This window comes from Dipodomys merriami, unplaced genomic scaffold, assembly GCF_024711535.1.
Source record: "Dipodomys merriami isolate MVZ:Mamm:240054 unplaced genomic scaffold, mDipMer1.0.p SCAF_201, whole genome shotgun sequence".
Taxonomy (NCBI): Eukaryota; Metazoa; Chordata; class Mammalia; order Rodentia; family Heteromyidae; genus Dipodomys; species Dipodomys merriami.
Window position 1 is genome coordinate 727,501 of NW_027203394.1, and position 19,860 is coordinate 747,360.

At 53.8% G+C, this 19,860-nt stretch overlaps 1 protein-coding gene and 1 long non-coding RNA gene across 2 annotated transcripts in view; one reads left to right on the top strand and one right to left on the bottom strand.

Annotated features, from left to right (window-relative positions):
• Sema6a (semaphorin 6A) overlaps positions 1–19,860 on the bottom strand; it is a 99,351-nt gene that overhangs the window by 66,163 nt on the left and 13,328 nt on the right. The window lies entirely within an intron of this gene.
• LOC138833141 (uncharacterized) lies at positions 17,070–17,960 on the top strand. The gene is made up of 3 exons (XR_011373815.1): positions 17,070–17,119; positions 17,267–17,362; positions 17,830–17,960. It is a non-coding gene; the product is annotated as an uncharacterized lncRNA (long non-coding RNA).

A 19,860-nucleotide genomic window follows, 5' to 3' on the forward strand; every position in this document is an offset into this window, starting at 1 on the left:
CAGCTCAGATCTGGCTCTCGATGTGCGGTGACTCAGTCTGCTGGGGCAGCCGGGGTCCAGGCTGCTATTACCGCCCTCCCCCCTTTTATAGGTGAGAGACATCTTCTCCTCCCCCGCTGACAAGGAAGGAGGGAAGCTGGGGTTTGAACCCTGGACTGGCCGACTCCAAAGCCCACACCCTTAACTACTATGTTTACATACCCTCTCATCGGTCATCTCCCTGGTCTTAAAGTCACTAAGCATTCATTTATTAGTCACTAAGCATTCATTTATTTATTTAACAAGTGCCCAGTGGTCTGCCCTGGGCATTGCAGGGCGGGGCAGGCAGGGGTGAGTACACATCCCGCACAAACCCCTGACCCAATCAAATGGACCCACCATGCTGATTGGCCCTTCCAGTGAGGGAATATTAGGACCTGCGATGCTGATTGGCCCTTCCAGTGAGGGAATATTAGGACCTGCGATGCTGATTGGCCCTCCCAGTGCGGGAATGTTAGGACTCACAGGCTGGCTGGTGTCTCTGGGATGAGAGTCCTTCTGGATGGTAGAACTCACATGTATGCTCCAAAGACCTTGCACAAATACCCTCTCATGAATACCCGCCTGTCCCTCCACCCCGTCCCGTGGCTGAGAACCTCCCTGGCTCCCAGAGCTTTGCTGTTCTTCGAATGTGGTGGCTTTGAGAAAGTGAGCGAGCTCTGGATTTTCTCATGCTGTCACCGGCAGCCAGTTGTTAAAGTATCATTAACGGGGACCCAGACAGAGATGACAGGTGTAAACAGTGTATAATTTATGATGCGGGGATCAGGTTTCTCCACGCCCTGAGCAACTGCTTGTGGGCTCGCTTCACCTGCGCCCCGTCTGAGCTGTCTGCACCTGCGCTCTCTCTCTCTCTCTCTCTCTCTCTCTCTCTCTGCAGTGTCGTTTGAGAAACATTTGTGATTAGGGACACAGGCCCGCTGACATATGGGAAACGGTCGGTGAATGTCTAGGTGCTGGGTGCCCTGGTCTCCTTTCTGCCCAGTGCTGGGGGTGGGGGTGAAGTCAAAGACTTCAGTGACTCTGGTGCTTCTAGAAGGTTTGAGGTTGGGGGGGGTGGGGTACTGAACTGCTGTTCCCAGAGGCGGATTCCCTTCTCTGTCTTTTCGCCGGGGCCTCCTTGGCTGCCCTCTTACATTTTTCAGCGCTGACATGTTTCAGGAAAACTTGGGACTAAGTGGGGGTACTTGGGGGAGGGCGCTCTGATTGAAATGATTTCCTGGAGAAACTGAACATGGCCTGGGAAGTCCCAATGATGGGAAATCCTGGCCCAGGCAGACCAGCACGCGTTTCTAGAAAGCGAGGAAGAAGACAGGGAGTTCACCTCACGCTGAGCGCAGCCGCCAGGATTCTATGCCCAACCACTGCTTCGGATGCTCCCGGCCTTCCTTCTTCTGGTCCAGCTCGCGTCCCAGGGCCCTGCCCCCCCGCCCCCCCCCCGCGCCCCCCAGCTCTCCATGGCCCCCTTCAGCCCGGTTCCCAGGGCCCCGGCGCACCACCCCTGCTCTGTTGGTTGAGTTTTCTTCCTGACATTCCACACGCATTCCTTTTCTCAAGGCGGAACTTGTCCTCATTATCCAACACATGCAAAAGGGTAGCCGTGACCTGAATGTATTTGCTTCCCCCCTCCTCCCCTCCCAGGCCTGTTTCCTCCTCCTGTAACTCCCTCAGAAAGACTTCCACATGGCGAGCACGGGGGTGGGGGCACGGTAGGGTGGCACACACCCTTAATCCCAAATGTTTCAGAGGCACAGACAGGAGGACCTCCGTTGGAGGCTGGCAGGAAAAGCAAGGAAGACTATCTCAAACACACACTAAAAACAGAGCCCCAGAGGTCTGCGGAGCGCTGTGCGAGCAGTCCTGCACCTGTTACTGAACGCAAAGGCCTGGAGTCGCATCCTCAGACTCCGTCCCCGACCCCCATGTGGTTTCCCAGCCAGCTTTGTCCGTCCTTCCACCACGAGCTCTCCTTCCCTCCTGCCCACCATCTTTGACGCCGCCCTTCTGTTTAGCTGGAGCTCACTGGCGTATCCTGTGAGCCAGGCCCTGGACGCTCTCCCCGGAGGCCCCCACCCAGGCCCGGTCCGGCCCACGCCACCCACCAGATGTCCGTCTCCACCACTGCCAGCCCCAAAGGGGCTCCTGAGTCCCCCAAAACCTTACGGTGACGTAGGGCCGCTGCTACTTAAGAGAACATCAGGGTCCCCTCCCCAGGGACCGGCTCTGGCCCCTGCTCCCCGTCCAGTGCTCCCCTGCTCTCTCCCTTCACACAGAGCACCAGCTGCGACGGGAACAGGCCCAGGCACCCACAGCTGAACCACACTGCCGGCCTCTGGGCTGTGGGCCCTGACATCTCCCATGATGCCTTTCCGCTGGACACACAGGGCTCTGGGCAGTGTTGGGGGAGAGGAGGGAGTTGTTGTCCCTGAGTTTAGGAATGCAAACATGAAGACGACGTTATACTGTGACGGCCGAAGGCTTTTCCACAGGGACCACAGAAACCTCACCCAGGCGCTGGCCACCGAGGAGGTAGATGGCAGATTCAGGCCTTTCTGGCAACTGAAATACCAGGAAAGGGAATGTATGCACCCTTGCGCGTGTGGAAATTCAGCCGCTTTGCCACGGGGAGAAAGACGCGGGCCATGAGATTTGGCGCAGTTGGCATAGGAGTTGTGACCAAGTCACATTATGGGAGAGGTGGAGGGAGAGAGGGAAGATGGAAGGAAGGAAGGAGGGAGGGAGGGAGGGAGGGAGGCCAGTGGTCTGGGGAGAAATGGGGTGCAGGTGTAAGGCCCGCCCATAGAAGCTCCACTGGTTCATGGAGGACAGGAAGGATCTGAAGGAAGTGGTTGTGAGCTCGTTGTACAAGTTTTCAGACAAGTGTGCGATCTCTGGAGTTTAAATGACTGGAGGCTGTACTGGGGGCCGCTGACTGTCCACTGGGCCTCACAGCCAACTGGAAATACAAGCTGACTGGGTCGATGGTGCCAGGAACACAGACGGCAGGCAGGAAGGCTGACTCCGATGGGAGATGGCCTAACAGCGTTCCGTCGAGATTACAGGGGTCATGAACCCCAAGATCCAGACACACCCTGAAAAGTGGGGCTGAGGCTGACCAGAGAGGGAGGCTGGAGGGAAAAGATCCCGCGTATTGATGTAGGTGGGTAGATTTTGGGTTTGGGGTTTGTTTGTTTGTTTGTTTCCTTTTTTGAAGACGAGGTCTCTCTCAAAGCCCCGGGTGGCTTCGTCATCATGATCTTGCTACCTCAGCCTCCCGAGGGCTGGGATTACAGACGTGTGTCACCAAGCCTGGCCTGCCCGACCCCTCTCTTCCCCACACCCCTTCCCTTTCTCTCCATCAGATCCAGTCTTGTGCAAGTTAAGCCCAGTTCATCTTTGAAATACCCCACCTGGGAACTCTCAGTACAGAGACTCCAAATGCCAATGGCCTTGTGAACCACACCACGGCCCTTTCCTCGGTCTTTGTTTCCCTTGCCACCCAGGGAATGCTTACAGAGCGAGGTTCTTCTACAGCTCCAAGCATACATGCTAGGCTTTAGGCATCGCCATATTTGTTTATCATTAAGCAGCAACTACAAGCATTAAACAAACAAACAAAAAACACCACAGCTCTCCAGATCATTCAATCATCGCCATCGCCTTCGCCCACATGAATGATTTCAGATAAAAGGTGCCCGCCAGACTGGACTGGTGTCTAGCCCCAGCTCTACCTGTGAGGAACTTGATTTTCTTGTATGAGAATCACCAGTTAGGGAAATCAAGCCTGAGGAACAGTAGTGTACTGGGCTCCCCTCCCCTGTCCCGTCCCCCCCCCCCGCCCCCACGGGACTGGATTGGTCCTTTGGTACCATTTCTAAGAGCGCTTAGAATCGACGGGAGCGGGGAAGAGCAGAGTCCATTGTTTACTTACAACTAAACCAAAGACTCCTCTCCCGCAGCAGCATTAGGATTCCTGCTTGGCTGGTTTTAAATAGGCGAGACTCTGCCCAGACATTTGCCACCAGCTCTGAGAAGAAAGAGACATTGTCCGGGGACACAGTCGTGGGAAGGCCGGCCGCACCGGGGTCCGACTGCACACCTCAGACCTCAAGTGGACTTTGACCAATCAAAGTCTCCCTGGACATCTCGCACGGGGCGGACCAACCCAGGGAGGACCGAAGAAAGAAATTCCCTGAGTACCGCTCTGTTGGGAAGACATTACGGCACTAAAATGGGGAGCCCCAAGCTGGCCGGCAAACCATCCCCCGACTCTCACAACAAGCTACCATGTGCTTATCGGCCTTGGACCACAGAGAAAGGCTCCGATCTTCCACCAGACGCCCTGGTAACCAGCCTAGGTCCTGATTGGCCCAATGGGCGGGGCTCCTTCAGGTACCCCCTTGTCCAGCCCTCTTTGCAGTTGGGGGACGGCCCCCCCCAAAGCCAGCACCTCTGAATGGGGGAAAGGCTTTTTTATTTAAACCTCGTGTGATTAAGAAAAAAAAATAAAATCAACCAAACGGGTGCAGCTTTCTTGTGCGAGGCAAAAGCATGCACGACTTTGCCGGCTCCGAGTTCAAGACTGGCTGGCTCTTAAGAGAGGCAGACGGGCAGTGTGTTCCTGTGTGTGAACAAAATGGCAGCCCCAACAGCCGCGAGAGGGAGTGTGCACCACTGCACGCACACAGACCCACGTGCACAAGTGCACGCACGCATACAGGCCGGGCTGAGAGGAAAACCGAACTCGTAATCATAAAAGATAAGCACAGAAAGGTGAGGTTGGGCCCAGAGGGGCCCAGGACCATCACCAGCTGTCCAGTTTATGAAGAAACCAGCGCTTAAGCCCACCCTCCTCCCCCACCTCTCCCTCTGCGGGAGGAGTCTTCCAGAAGCCACGCAAGGCCTGGGAACTTCCCACATGGCCATTCTCCAAGTGTGTGACTTAGGGGGGAAAAATACCTTTATTCTTATTCAACCACAGGGACACCAGGTAGCTCACGCCTGTAATCCTGGCTTCTCAAGGGGCTGAGATCAAAGGATCGTGGCTCCTCGCCAGCGGAGGGAAGGACTCCTTATCTCCAACCAAGAGCCAGAAAACCCGAATAGGAGCTATGGCTCCAGTGGTAGAGCGCTAGCTAGCCTTGGGCAGACGAAACTCAAAGACAGCATCCAGGCCCCGAGTTCAAGTCCCAGGACTGGCACCAAGGGGAAGGGAGGGGAAGGCAGTAACAGTGACCTAAACTTTTAGGGTTTAAACTTTCAGGGTTGCCTAGAGGATGGGTGAATCGTGGGAGCGTCCAAAACACTCCATTTTAGGAAACTGAAATGCCCACGGAAACGGCTGAATATCTCCACCTGCTCTTAAAATCTCGGGCCAGACGCTTTGTACGAGCCATGCCTGAGGCCTTTTCCACATGAATTCTCTGCACCAGATCCGCTCACGGCCTCCATGAATTGTGTGTGTATTTTTCTTTTCCAATATTGGTAATGGGGTCTGCGTGATCCTTTAAAAGCATTGCCTTTCTTGGACTAATTTGTTGATGGGCTTTAATCCCCTCCCCGCCCTGCCCAGTCTCTGAGCTGTCAGAGGCACCCCTGTGGACATGGCCCCGGGTACTGGGGAATGAATCACCCCCAGGACCTTTGCACCCCGTGTGTCTGGAGCTCTTGGAGCGCTGTTATTCTGAGCATCCGCTCCAGATTAGCTCTGAGCAGAGGTTGGTGGGTGGGGTACGTTGTTGTTTCTGCTCATCTTATCAGCGACCTCCTTTGCCAGGTGTATCTCCTGGAATCTATTTCAGGACCTGCTTTCCATATGCTTACATTAATTATATACAAGATCCATAAATAAATCAACGTCACAGACAAAGCTGAAGTCCAACCTGACAATCGCTCGCATCTTAAGCCTCTTCACCCCAGAACATCCTCGGCCTTGGACGCGGCAAGCACACCTCATTACCATGCGCGTCTGGTAGATTTTTTTCTAGAATTTTCTTTGCCCCCCCCTTTTTTTTTTTTGGAAGTACTGGGATTTGAACTGGGGCCCCGGTGCTTGCATAAGCAGGCTTTCTACCCCTTGAGCGGTGCCCTCCTTTCTTGAAATTTTAATTGGGTGTGTTTGCTACACTAACATCTTCTTGTCACCCTAACTTTGGAGACGACCCTATTTTTCCCACTGGAAATCATTCACAGAGGTGAGGACATTTTTAAATGACATGTTCCACAATCAAGTAAGTGTCCCGTCATTGCGGATTAAATGTGATTTTAAATACCTGTCCTTATGTAACACAACCCCAGACTTCCACCCCTGGTACCTCCCACAAACACCGTGGGCATGGCTGCAACGCTTCTAAACGTCCTCCAACGCTTTAAAACCAGCCCTGAAACACGGACAGCCTTCTCTTGAGTGTGTCCCCAATTCATCCTACCACACGAGCCACACCGATTTTCAGCACTGTTTATTCCCCTCTCGGGTAGATCCTGAGATTTAGTGATTTTTCAGGGTCCTCGAAGTCTGAGTCCTTTGTACCTGGCTATTATTTCACTTCCGGTCTGCACTTCACTTGGCTTTAGACAAGCTAAGCTGCATTCTATTGCTTAGTGGCCGGTATACATTCTTGGGCGTTTACTAGCCTGCTTTTCCTCTTTTTTTTTTTCCCTATTAGTTTTACTTTCTGTTCCAGGTTCATTTCGTCTTATTCATCCTCATGTGCTCAACTTGATAACTTCTATAAAGCCTTTCATAAAAAAATATAAATTCTCAGTTAAAGAAATGATAGCATTTTATACGCGAGGTCTGTTTTCTTTAGCTAATGAGATAGGATTTAACTTGTAGTTTCAAAGTATGTAGCTATTATCACACTAGGAGATACCATTCTTTAATTAGAAAATTACCCGTCATCATGCTTTTGACTGGAGATCATTTGAAATTCCTCTTTCAAAGCAGATGAGTAGGGCCTGGGGGGCGTGGCTCAGGCGGTAAAACACCCGCTTAGAGATTAGAGGGGCCTGAGTTCAAACCCCCGTAGAGTACCAACAATAAGCAATAAATCATATAGGTAGTAGACAAATAGCAGCACAGTCCTGCGGACCCCTCTCTGACCACTTCAACCTCAGTCTCTGAACCATGCAGTAGGAGGCCAGCTCTCTACCCGGGCCTGTGCGTCTGTCTCTGGGTGACCTCCTTCTTTTGTTTGACAGATTGCCTGGTGTGGAGCTCATTGGGTACCTCTCATCCCGGGAGAGCCCGGGCCCGGCTCATAGCCTGACACCCAGAAGGGATGAGCTGCCTGTTTATCCACAGGTGCGCCGTGGCGACTCCACCAGGATCATGGCGCAGAAGGTCGGCCGAGGGGGCGGGTGCTTGTGATCCCGCGTATTTTATACACGCGGATCTGTGTCTGTAGGTGTTAGGGGAGAGACAGCGGGAGGGGACAGAGAGTGGCAGAGAGATTCATTTGGCCTGTCCGGTCACTGCTGGCTCCATGTCTTCCTGGAGAGTTCATTCTCCTCTGACGGCCCCGGCGCCTGCCAACAACGTCTTCTCCTTCGGGTCGGCATCCTTTGGCACGGGGGTGGCAGCCCGGTTCCGCACGGTGGAAGGCAGATGGGGAGAAGCCTTGTGTAAACACTATTTTCCATTCGCCAACGGGTGTGCGAGCGCTCAGTCCTCATCCGCGGACAGGAGTAACTCGGTGGAGGGGCCGGCGGCGGGGCCGGACTGCTCTGCCGTTGCTGACTCTGGACTGTATCCTGGGAGCAGGTCCCCACGGGGTCCCTCGGTTCCCGGTGAACACCTCAGGCCTCTCTGTCTAGGTTTGGTTTTCCGTGTGTGTGGGGGAAGGGCAGGATCATCAAGGGCAGGAGCTTATTATTTTGGGGGTACTTGTTAGCCTTCAATGGCACCTGAAAGCCACGTTCTACAAGGAGGCCACCCCAGGCCAGTGTGTCGGGTTCAGGGTTAATGATCGTGCGTGTTCCTGCACTCAGAGGCCACCCACACACGTTCACCCCATCGGCACACCAAGCTGGCATTATTGTCATTACAAGTTCAAACGCTAATTAATAGTTAGGACGCACCCGGCCACATCTGATGCACGAATGGCTACCCAGAGTAGAGGGAGAAAACCCCGCAGACCTTCCAGAGGCTTCCTCAGCCGGCAGAAGGACCTGCCTTCCCATGCACACGGCCCATCTCCCCTTTCCCATTTTCCTTGGTATTCTGCCCCTCCCCACCTCCTTCCTGGGGGGGGGGGGAGGGGGCATCTTTAGCTCGGACAACACACAAAGATGAAGGGGGACAAATCGACCCAGATCAGACAGGGCTCTCTTCCGCTCAAAACCTCTCTCTCTGCTCCCCCGTTTCCTGAAATATTCTGCAAAACAAAAAGCCTAGCTCAACCTTCTCTGGGTCTCTACTGAAAACACCTCCCACTCCCTAGAAAAGTCTCCACACAGACGAGCGGTAGAGAATACTCATTTGTATATGCAGCGCGAATGTCAAAATATCCAACAGAGAATAAACGGGACACAACCCAATCCATAGGCTCCCATTCTTTAACTCAAAGAATGTCAACTCTTCGCTGCACCCAGTTTCTAGGATGGTTTAGCCCAGATTTTTTGGAGGGGGCGGGGGAGAGGGGAAAGCAACACACACATCCACCACATGCTGACACAAATTTGTGTTGGCAGAACACAAAATAAAGTAGATGAGCCGGGCGCCTGTCATCCCAGCTACTCAGGAGGCTGAGATCTGAGGATCAGGGCTTGAAGGCAGCTCACACAGGAAAGTCCCTGAGGCTCTTTCTTATCTCTAACGAACCACCCCAAAGCCAGAAGTAGGGCTGTAGCTCAACGTGGTGGAGCACTAGCCGTGAGCAACGAAGCTCTGGGAACAGCGCCCTGGTCCCGAGTTCAAACCCCACCACAGACAAAAACAAAAAAACAACAAATGCCATTCTTGTGACACATCAGGAGGGTTTTGGATTCTCTGACGGCCAGTTTCTCACGCAGACAGAACGCAATTGCGTAGAAGTGAGCAAAAGGAATCCTCTGGCTCCCCGAGATTTTGGGGAACGCCTGGGAGGAATCACAGAGCTTGGGACCGGACTCCCATCCTTCCCTCCAGCAGTGCGTTCATACTTTCATATTTACACATCCTTGTGACTGTTTCTAGAACGCTGAAGGTGCTCATTCCAACCACTGCCCGCCACGGGTGGCCGTTCCTCCCAAAATCAGGGACATGGCCGGGCCTGCCCTGCAGCACACCCCGAAAGAGGGTCCCCCAGCTCCCTAGCACCCCCCCTTAGATGTGTGGACTCCAGGCTCTCAGGATGGATTCTGTGGGTCAGGGAGGATGGAGATGCTGACACCCCAAAGCTGCCAGGTCAGAGCGATGGCTTCGCGGTCTCTGCTCCACCCGCACGGCGTTTATTGCCTTTAAACTTCGGCACACAAGGTGACGTGGCGGGAGGCCGGGAACTCCGAGTGGGGGAGGGGGACGGTCGAGTAGCACCTGCTGGGTTTGGTTGCTGTGGAATATGGGGGGGGGGCTGGGGGCCTAGAGCCGGAAACAGCAGGCAAAGAGCCCCTCCCTCCTAAAAGAGGGTCGGTGCCTCCGGCCATCTCCTCGGCCCCAGTCAGATCCGCCAATTCTTCCGAATGTTTCCGCATGCGCCTAATGCAGCCCTCCCTGAGCAGCGAGGTTTTCAGGAGCCTGGGATAATGGGTAAGACAGTTTTGTTTTGTTTCTGGAAGCGAGGAGCTTTAATAAAATGGTAAGTCATCTCTGGTGTGTGTGTGTGTGTGTGTGTGTGTGTGTGCGCGCGCGCACGCATGTGCGTGTGCTGGAAGCCAAGGACACAGTCACGGTGGGCTTGTGTCAGAACTATGGAAGCCGGCGGCGGTCATGACCCTACAGGCTTCGGTGATGACGGTCCTGCCCGGCTCCACCCAGCCTTCTTGCCCGAGCAGAGTTTGCCCAGGTGGCCTTTGGGCTGTGAGCCAAGACCGGCCTTCCTCCCCATTACAGGGAGTCAGGAGCAAGTCAGGGTCCCGGTAATTATTTCCCAGAGACACTTTGATTTCTTCACATCTTGGAAGATAAACTATTAACAAATACCCTGATGTGCCCGTGGAGGAGTGAGCTCACCGCTCAGAACGCTGCTGTCGCTCCTTCTCAAGTACCTACTGTGTGTGTGTGTGTGTGTGTGTGTGTGTGTGTGTGTGTGTGTGTGTGTTGAGCCACAGCACCACTTCCAGCTTTTTTTCTGAGTAGTTTATTGCAGATAGGAGTCTCACCAGTTTTACTGCCCGGGCTGGCTTTGAACCACAATCCTCAGATCTCAGCCTCCTGAGTAGCTAGGATGACAGGTGTGAGCCACCAGCGCCTGGCTTAAAAGAACCTATTTTTGCACACCATGATCTTAATGTCCTCATCCTTCAAATTGCTTACACACACCCACACACACACACAGGCAGAGAGATCACCCAAGCTGGGCATTCGGGCCTGAGGAATGACCATTTTGCAATTCTAATGACTTCTCAGGTAATGCTTCTTAGATCAGCCTCTGGTCCCAGAACAAAGCTTTCCATCAACCCACTCAACCAGACCACGGGGATGTCACTGTAATTACTGGGAACGCGTGTCTCTAGATCCCAGGCAGGCAGATTGCCCGGAGAGCCCCCTACTCATGAGAGGGGGCTGGTCCTAACCTTCTCCAATTAACGTAAGAGCACACGGGGGACCAGAGCAGGCCGAAGCCAGACCCACCCTGCCAAGCGCCCCGCCCCCACATTTCCCCTTCCCACCTCTTTATTGCTCATTATCGCTCTTCCAGCAAACACAGCCTGATAAGCAGCCAACTGACTTCTCCACAAATATAGATTCTCATGACAAACAAGCAGAAAAGGGGACAGAATGGAAAGGTGTTACATATTCGATTTATTTTAGGTTCCCGAACCTATTTTCCTCCCCTCGCCTGATTTCCGTGAAGTCATCCTGTTTTGTGCTTTGTCTTTTTGAATCAGGTACTTCCTGAGAGTCTTTAGAAGGGATTTTAAAAGATCTATTAGTCTTTCAACAGTCATCTTCTCTCTCTCTTTTTTTTAATCTTGTGGTATAAAAGAAACGAGAAGTAATGCTGTGAGCGTCCATCCCGTCCTGCAGATCTACAGCACTGACGGTTTTGGGAAAAAACAAAACAAAACAAAACATATCCAACAAAATACCTATGGAAACCTGCGTTTTGAGCTTAAGAACAAGATCCCGGTCATCCTATAAATATTTCGAGTCAAGACACGCGAACATAGTCACACGCATCTTATGTTGATTTTTTTTTTTCAGTACTCAAAAACATGAAATTCACTCCCCCGGACTTGAAATGAGGTGTACCTAATAAAAAATGAGGGTTCACTGACATCTGTACCTGGTCATGCACTCAGGACCTAGATGGCAGGTCTCAGGCCAGCCTGGACTATATACTCTGCGCCCAGACATGAGGAGGGGGAAAAATCGGAAACATTTGCGCTTTCCCACCCCCTCCTTATTGTTCAATATGCGTTTAATATTCTAAGGATGGCACCAATTAAGGAAGGGCCATTGCTTGCTTGCCTTTTTTTTTGGTCAGTCACGGGGCTTGAACTCTGGGCCTGGGTGCTGTCCCTCAGCTCTTCAGCTCAAGGCGAGCGCTCTACCGCTTGAGCCACAGCGCCACGTCTAGTTTTCTAGTGGTTTATTGGAGTCTCACGGACTTTCCTGCCCAGGCTGGCTGTGAACCGTGATCCTCAGATCTCAGCCTCCTGAGTAGCTGGGATGACAGGCGTGAGCCACTGGTGCCCTGCAGGGCCGTTGCGTTCTCTGTTTTATCCCTCTCCAAACCGGGAGAGTTTGCTATACATCCGACGTGTTTCCCACGAAGCCCAGGGGTCTCCTGGACAACACTAGCCCGGGCAAAGCCTCTGCACACAAGGTAGGGCGTGGCCGGTGCCAGGAACTCAGGAGATCCTGGTTCAAGCCTTCCTCGAGCCTGCTGCTCTGCTGGCCTGCTGCTACAGCTGCAAGCGAAGGCCGGCCCGGGGTGTGTGCAGCCTCACCCCAGGACACACCTTCGCGTGTGTGCATGCCATCGTGGTGGTTGTGTGTGATTGTCCGCTCGCTACCTATTCACAGCTCCCCACAGGTCTGGACCAAGAGTCTCAACTGCCTAACGTTTGGGGCCTACTGGTCTCTGATGAGCCCCAAAGCTGGGGGGGGGGTGTCCGGCAGGATACCACCGGACGGCTCCGGCATCCAGGGAAGATGCGTTTGAGCAACAAGCAGCACCAGGCTTAACATTCCCTTCTGCAGCGGGAATCCCGAGGCCGGCGAAGGCTCGGCGGAGCGCCCTCGGCCTGGCCTGACAGCCTCCCTGGCCAGGGCAGCCGGGCTCTGGACGGAGTCTGTAAACCACAGTGGGGTTTGGGCCACATCCAACAGCATGCTCGTTAGACTCGGCGCCTCGCTGAATGCTGCCTTGGGGACTAAAGCAAGCAGTGGACAGCCCGGCCTCCCCTCTCCTCTGTCCTGCTTCTGGAAAGATCCCTCTAAGAAGAGATACGTGACCTGTAGGCAGAGTAGTCTAAACCACTCATTTAAGAGCGCTTGGTGCCAGCTGATAGGGACAAATAAGCACTTTTGGAGCTCCCGGATGAATCAACTGGAAATAAAAAATAAAAACCATTACAAGCAAACAATAAAATGGACCTGATATGTCACCTCTTTGATGTCTCTGAAAAGCAGGGAGGGAAGAATAATAATAATAATCACATACAGAGTACCATTAGTTAAGAGCCCAGGACGGACCAACAGATTGTTTTGTACGCCTTGATAAACCTGTGCCGTCTGAAGCCTGAAATCAGGAAATGAACCCTTCGCGGAGGTCTGAGAAGTTCACCTCGCTCGAGAGTAGGAGCAGGGCTTTGCTAGCGTCCAGAGATGATCGGATGACTCCCGTCCCTGTGTGATGAGGGGCGGGGGGCGGATGGGAGCCCGGCGGCCCTCCGCGGCCTCTCTTGGGGTGGGAGTGGGGGGAGGAGGTTAATTTTCATCCCACGTCCGCCGGTGATACGAGCAAGATACATGAAACACGAATCGTGTTATTTATAATAAGTGGGAAATTATCCTCTTCTAATGAGGCATAAATCCAATTACTGTTAACGGACGGGGCCGTGTGAATGCTTTCCCGGTAACCACAGGAATGCGAGCGCTCCATTTATTCCAAACTTGCGCGTTTTCCTCCAAACCCGTGCTTGTATACAAAGCTAACACCTGTCGGGGCAGGCAACCCCAAAGTCACCGACGGTAACTTCTACACCGGGGACTCTGCCACAGTGCGCATCCAACTTGGTGACCTGCGACCTGTGACCCCGGAGACCCTCCCTTCCCCGCTCTGTGGAACGGGCCCGCCACGCACGGGTGCCATCGCTCGTGGTTCTTCTTGGTGGGCGTCGTAAGATCCTATGTAAGCTGGTGCAAACAGGAACCAGGGACCTAAATCCTGAGTTCAAGTTCGCGTGGAAAGGGGCGAACGGGGTAGGTTTTCTCTTTCATTGCTTTCATGATGGACAAGGCTTCCAAGCGGCCATGACCTAGTCGTCTTGAAACCTCGGCGTCCTACGCATCCTCCCCCGCTTCTTTTAGATCATTAATCTCCTCTGCGTTTCCCTTGATGACTTCTAAGCCTGCCCGGGTCTTTATTTTAAAGGCAAGAGATGGCCACTCCCCCCTCCCCCCCCATCAGCCATGTCTGCCTTATTTTAGGAAAGGAGAGATTAGCCGGCGAGGGCTCATCTCCTGGGTCATCCGACACCGTCCTCTCTCCACCTTTCAGTGCCTGAACTCGAAACCGGGCCTGGGAAAGAGTACTCCCAAACTGCTAATGTTAACACGATGTGGAGATACCGACAGGCATATGATAGGCTCCTGGATCTGAAATGAGAAGATGGGGGGCGGGGGGTCGGAGGGCAGCCTCTGTGCTGTGTCCAGCCGGCATCTGAGCTGTGCAGTCTGTGCACAGACCCCAGCCCTCCCTCCCCCACCCCCAACCCCCCTGCCCAGCATCCTGGGGCTCTGCAACCTAATAGAAATAATGGAAGCTTGGGTTTATCATGAGCTCTGTGCTGCATTAAAATGGCCAGGGCCAGAACCTTCCGATAAAAGCCTGGCTTTTCTGATCATCTGATCATTAGATCTCTGGAAGATCACGGGCCTCGGAAAGATGCTGGTTCCCCCCCCCCCACACACACACATACACAAAAGATTGGTTGTCTCTGTTCACTGTGGGGTGTTCCCTGCTCCACCAGCCCCTGGGCCTCCAGCCCGGAGCCTCTGATCTGCCAGGTCTGAGTCAAGTGGGTCAGGAAGACATTGAAAGCCAAATCTGCCTCTCCCCTGCCTCCCCACCCTCCCCCCATTCTTTGTAGCTCATCATCAGCTTGCTACTTACCTAAACAGAACGCTAGGAGAGTACAAGTTAGAAACACTGCCAAACTTCGGTGGCTCACACACCCTTCACCCCAGCTACTCAGGAGGCTGAGATCTGAGGATTGCGGTTCAAAGCCAGCCTGGGTAGGAAGTTGCTTGTGAGACTCTTATTCCCCAATGAACCACAAAAATGCTGGAAGTGGGGCTGTGGCTCAAGTGGTCTTGACAGGAAACACCAAATGAGAGAATCAGAAGCCCCGGGTTCGAGTCTCAGCACCAGAGCCAAAAGAATAGAGCATCAAATTTGATAATAATAATAATAATAATAATAATAATAATAATAACAACAACAAACAGGCTTTGGCTGCCAGCCGTTCCAACCTGTCTCAGTTCATCAAGCTGAAAATGGAAAGGCAGATTACCTGGGGAATGATTTAGGGAAGCTGGGTAGGTAGGAGGGTGTAGCCCTGAGAGAGAGCTCTTCAAAATGCCGCCCTGATGACGTGGCCAGCGGACGAGGTGGTGCTAAATGAAGCCCCTCCAGGGTCAGGTTCAGGGAGGGGAGGCTCTGCTCGGGCCCGGGCACCGTGGAGAAATGAGAGAGGAATGGGGAGCAGGAGGGCCCATTGACCCCCACCCTACATCCAGAATCAGGGCGGGGGCAGAAATACCACACGGGAGGCAACTTGATAAATCCACCAGGAAATCACTTTGCAGTGGGACCCGAGGGGAGAGAGTCGGGCACGTTTTTCACTCAGCCAGTTGCCAATGACCTGGGAACGTTTAAGGAAAACAACAAGAAGCAGCAGCCACGAGAATCCTATGGGTATGGTACAGAGGGCTGGGCAATACACCCGGGTTCCGTGGGGGGGGCTATAGAGGATACCGGAACACACACAACACTCTCGCTCTGGATCTGCATGTGCTCCCCAACTTTGTAGCACACCTACTTCGGGTGACTTGCGTACTTGTTCGTTGCAGTGTGCAGAAACGTGAGCCCTGGCCTCGTTTACCTTTAAACGAAGCTCGATTTCTCCTACGTCTGACTCCCCCCCACATCTGATTGCCACACAGTAGCACCCCATCTCTAACCCCCCCCCGCCCCGCCGCCGCCTCACGCCGGTGTCATTAGCGTGTATTTAATCTGGCAGCTGCTGCCCTGCGGTCCCCAGGCCCAGCCGAGGGAGGGCAGTGAATTATAATTGGCCGCCACAGGACTGAGTGGCACTGGCCCAGGGAGAGAATGGCGGCTCTGTGGGGCGGACGGCGTGGAAACTCCTAGACCACACTGTGCTGAAAAATGAGATTTGGCTCCACGGCGCTGAGAGCAAACAATGCGCTCCACAGTGCCGGGCGCTGGTTGCCGGGCGTGTTTTAGCTCCTTTGGTCGGAGTTGTCTTTCATTCAGGGAGCCGGAGCCACACTACAGAATGGAAGGAGGGGGGAGGCCAGGGGAGGAGGGGGAGGGAGAGGAGGGGGAGGGCAGATACCATCCACCACGCCGGAACGTAAGAACAGCTCCTCACACCCAGTAGCACAGAGTACCATCTCCCTCCCTCCCTCCCTCCCTCCCTCCCTCCCTCCCTCCCTCCCTCCCTCCCTCCCTCCCTCCCCTCGCTCTGGATGAAGAACTCTAGGAGTATGGGTGAGAGACCCGATGGAATGAGGGAGGGGGTCTCTTCTGCATTCGAGTCTGTAAAAACAAGCCATGAATAGTATTATTGATCTTTTCTTTCTTTAAAAAAGCCACACTCTCTGCTTTGGAAAGAATTATCTGCCAGCCACAGACGGGCAACGGTCTATCAAGACCAAGCCAGGGGTGCGTGAAGAGCTTGCTCTCCACTTGCCGAGAGAAAACGAGAGGGGGAAATGTAGACTCAGAAAGCGCCCGGGGCCCTCCAAAGACAGTTCAACTGCGGCCATCAAAGGCAGGGGAAGGGGCCGGACAAGCGGGCACAAGCCTTGGGATTATTAATGGGGCATGGTCAGACCAGTCGGTCCCCGACATGCACACCGAGTTCCCGGGTTCGGGTTTTTCAATCAATTTGAACGGCGTGTTTCCTTTCCACAGAACTACATGACAGCCATCACCAGTCCATGATTCTTCTGTGGTTGTTGTTGTTTTGGTGTGTTTGCTCTATTCGATGCAAAATGATCAAGAAGGGGTGAGCACGAATACGTTTCTAGATTGTCTGTTTGGCCCTCGGTAGCCATTTTCGCCAGTCCGTGATTCATCAAGGCGGGAGGTGAATTTCCGCACGCTGCGGCTGGCGCGAGGGGGTCACGGGTCATGATTTCCACGAAACGTTGGCTCAGAAAGAGGCTGCGAGACAATTTGCTTTCTCATCCGCCTCAGGGAGTGTGGCCCGAAGGATCCCCATTTCCCTACCCCTCGAAAGAGGTACACACCCACCTCCGCTTCCTATTTGCCACGGCTGGAGACACCCCATCTCCTCTCTCCAGCCTGATAGCCTGTACTCCCCAACCCCTGACTGGCAGCCTCCTCCTTCCCTCCCTCCCTCCTCCTCCTCTCCTCCCTCCTTCCCACCCTCTCTCTTTTCCAGAACCAGCCAGGCTTGGTCCACTGGAGTAAATCACGGAGACAGAGGAAGCCAGAAGGTGAGTTAATGACTCACTGGGCTTGTAACTTCTCTGTCTCCGTCTCTCCTGGGGACACCTGGGGCCACAGGGGTGGGGGCCACGCCGCGGAGCAGGGATTTATTTCCTAGGCCTTCCACTTGGCTGTCACGTGTTGAACTCAATCAGGGTCCGCGTGCTGGCTGGCGTAATGTCCTGTAGGACGTCCTGGGGACCTAACGCGTCACCAGAGGAACTACACCGGTTGCTCTCTCTGCAATGGCTGTGAGTCAGACATTAACCTGTGGGCTGTCTCTGTTAGGGACAACTCCTGAGTATTCTAACTCCACGTAGACTATGACTGGCAAGAAACACTCAGCCAGTGAGAGGAGGGACTCTGACTATTTCGGTCTCCATCTCCCCACGCAGGGAAATGGCAGAGCAAGGCCCAGGCCTCGCCACCACCCAACCAGCACCACGCACAGCTCAGCTGCTCAGCCCTGGGCCTTATTTACTATTTTGGACACATTCAGCTCTGCACCGCGGCCAGCATGGCTTAACTAGTCCTTTCATAAACACGAACTTGGGGTGATCTAAGCTGGGTTGGTTTGGGGGCTGGTTGGAGGGGGTGTGGGGACAGTACTGGGTTTGAACTCAGGCCAAAGCTCTTCGGACACCAAGGACCGTTCTGCCCTTTGAGCCACGCCTCCACCCACCCCAGCCCTCTCGGCGTTCGTTTGTTTTTCCGATAGGGTTTCGAGCTTTTGCCTGAAGTTAGTCTCGGATCCCGATCTTCCACCTTTAACGTAAAGACAGAGGCAGGCAACAAAACAAGTCTCATCCGGATGCAGCCACGGAGTCATTTTCCAGGTTTAATCCCATGCCAAGTGACACAAAAGACGTCACCTAGCTCACTGTAAAAGGAAAGCTGGCACTGCGTTAATAAACAACTTTTACGACTCCGCTATCAGAATCACCTTGAGGGGGGGCACGGGGGGGACAACGCTTCCCAAGCTCTCCCTGTGGACCAGAACCGCCAGCTCGACAGCGCCAACTACCGCAGAGGAGGAAAAGGGGGAGCTGGCGGGGCCCAGGGGTGTTACTCTGTATATGCCTAGCGTTCCTGTGCTCTTGCTTTTCCCTGGCCTTCGTCTGAAATCCCCCCAAGCCTCCTGAGCTGTCCTCATAGAACCCAACAGTGCCTGCCCACCGGCGGGCCCGGCTGACCGGGTCCCCTCTACCTGGAAGAGGTAGAGTCAGCCCCCCAACTGTAGGCAAAGTGCTTTCTACTCCCTTTACAGCTCCCGAGGGTCACACTCTCTGAACGGGAAAAGGCAGCCGTCCACCTGAGCACTGGCCTAGCACCTGAGGCCATCTGGTCAACCAGCTGCCATTCACAGGGTGGAGGTGGCGGGGCTGCAAGGCCTTTGTCCTCTGTGTGCCAGTCCCGGGGCTTGAACTCGGGGCCTTGGGTGCTGTCGCTGAGCCCTTTTGCTCGAGGGTGGCGCTCTACCCCTTGAGCCGCAGCTCCCACTTCCGGTTTTCTGGTGGTGGTTCCTTGGACATCAGCGTCTCATGGGCTTTCCTGCCCGGGCTGGCTTCGAACTGCGATCTTCAGATCTCAGCCTTCCAAGGAGCCAGGAGGATGAACACCGGCACCCGGATGCCAAGGCCACTTTGCTACTTGTACTTGTTACTTAGGCTTCCTAGATAAATTATCCCCCCCCCCCCACTTGTTTAGACAGAGCTTTTGGCATCCCCCGCGCCGTCCTGGGGCTTCTAAACAAAAGCTGTTGTGTTGAGATTAAGCGACGCTAGAGGGCGGTAGAGGGAGCAGGAAGGGCGGCCCGTGGTGGACAGACAATAGACAAGCCAGGTCCAAGTCGGCTCTCCAACGCAGCCAGAGGCCTGGGCAGCCAGGCTCCCCAGAGGTGTGAAAATCACAGCGGTCTTTTTTTTTTTCCTTTTAACCCGAGCGTCTCTTTAAAAAGAAGACATCCAGGCAGCGTCAGGAAGCGTCAGGCAGGCTCTACCTCAGGCGCTGTCAGGCGTCCAAGTCGCTTCTAACCACTGACATCCATTGTGCAGAACCATCGCGCACGGGACCACAACTTTCTCGTGGGACAGGTTTTTCCCCAGAAAGCCAACGTGGAGGGCAAACAGACTCCTGACTCTCTTTCCCGGGGACTCCACAGAATAATAATTTTCAAATGAATATTTAAGATACCCAGGACCCTGCTTCTGGAAGGTACTGATGACCTCAAGGTTGACACCGTGAAAACCTCCACCTGGGCGGTGAAGATTTATTCTAAATACATATTCATCACATTTCCCCCTTCCACGGTACCAGCGGCGTTCAATTTTGGCACAATGCAGCACACACACTCACACACACATTGATTAACGCCGTCTTATTAAATAAACAACCCCAGAGGTGTGATTTGCATTCTGTGAGTTACGTCATTCTGTTCCCACAAGGCAATTCAGGTGAGAAACGCTCATAAATGTCACCTTCCCCTCCCGCGATGGTGTCAGGCAGAACACCTCCATCTAACTTCAAAATTCAAAACAAAGGTCCACAACATAAAATCACTCAGAATAGAAAGGAAACCATGGGCTCCTACAGCCCCAGATTCTCACATGACAGAATCACTGAGGACTTAGCTTTCTGCCCTTTTGTGATGCTAGGTGTTTTAACTTTTAAAATTGTTATTATAGCCAGGCGCCGGTGGCTCATCCTAGCTACTCAGGAGGCTGAGAGCTGAGGATCTTGGTTCAAAGCC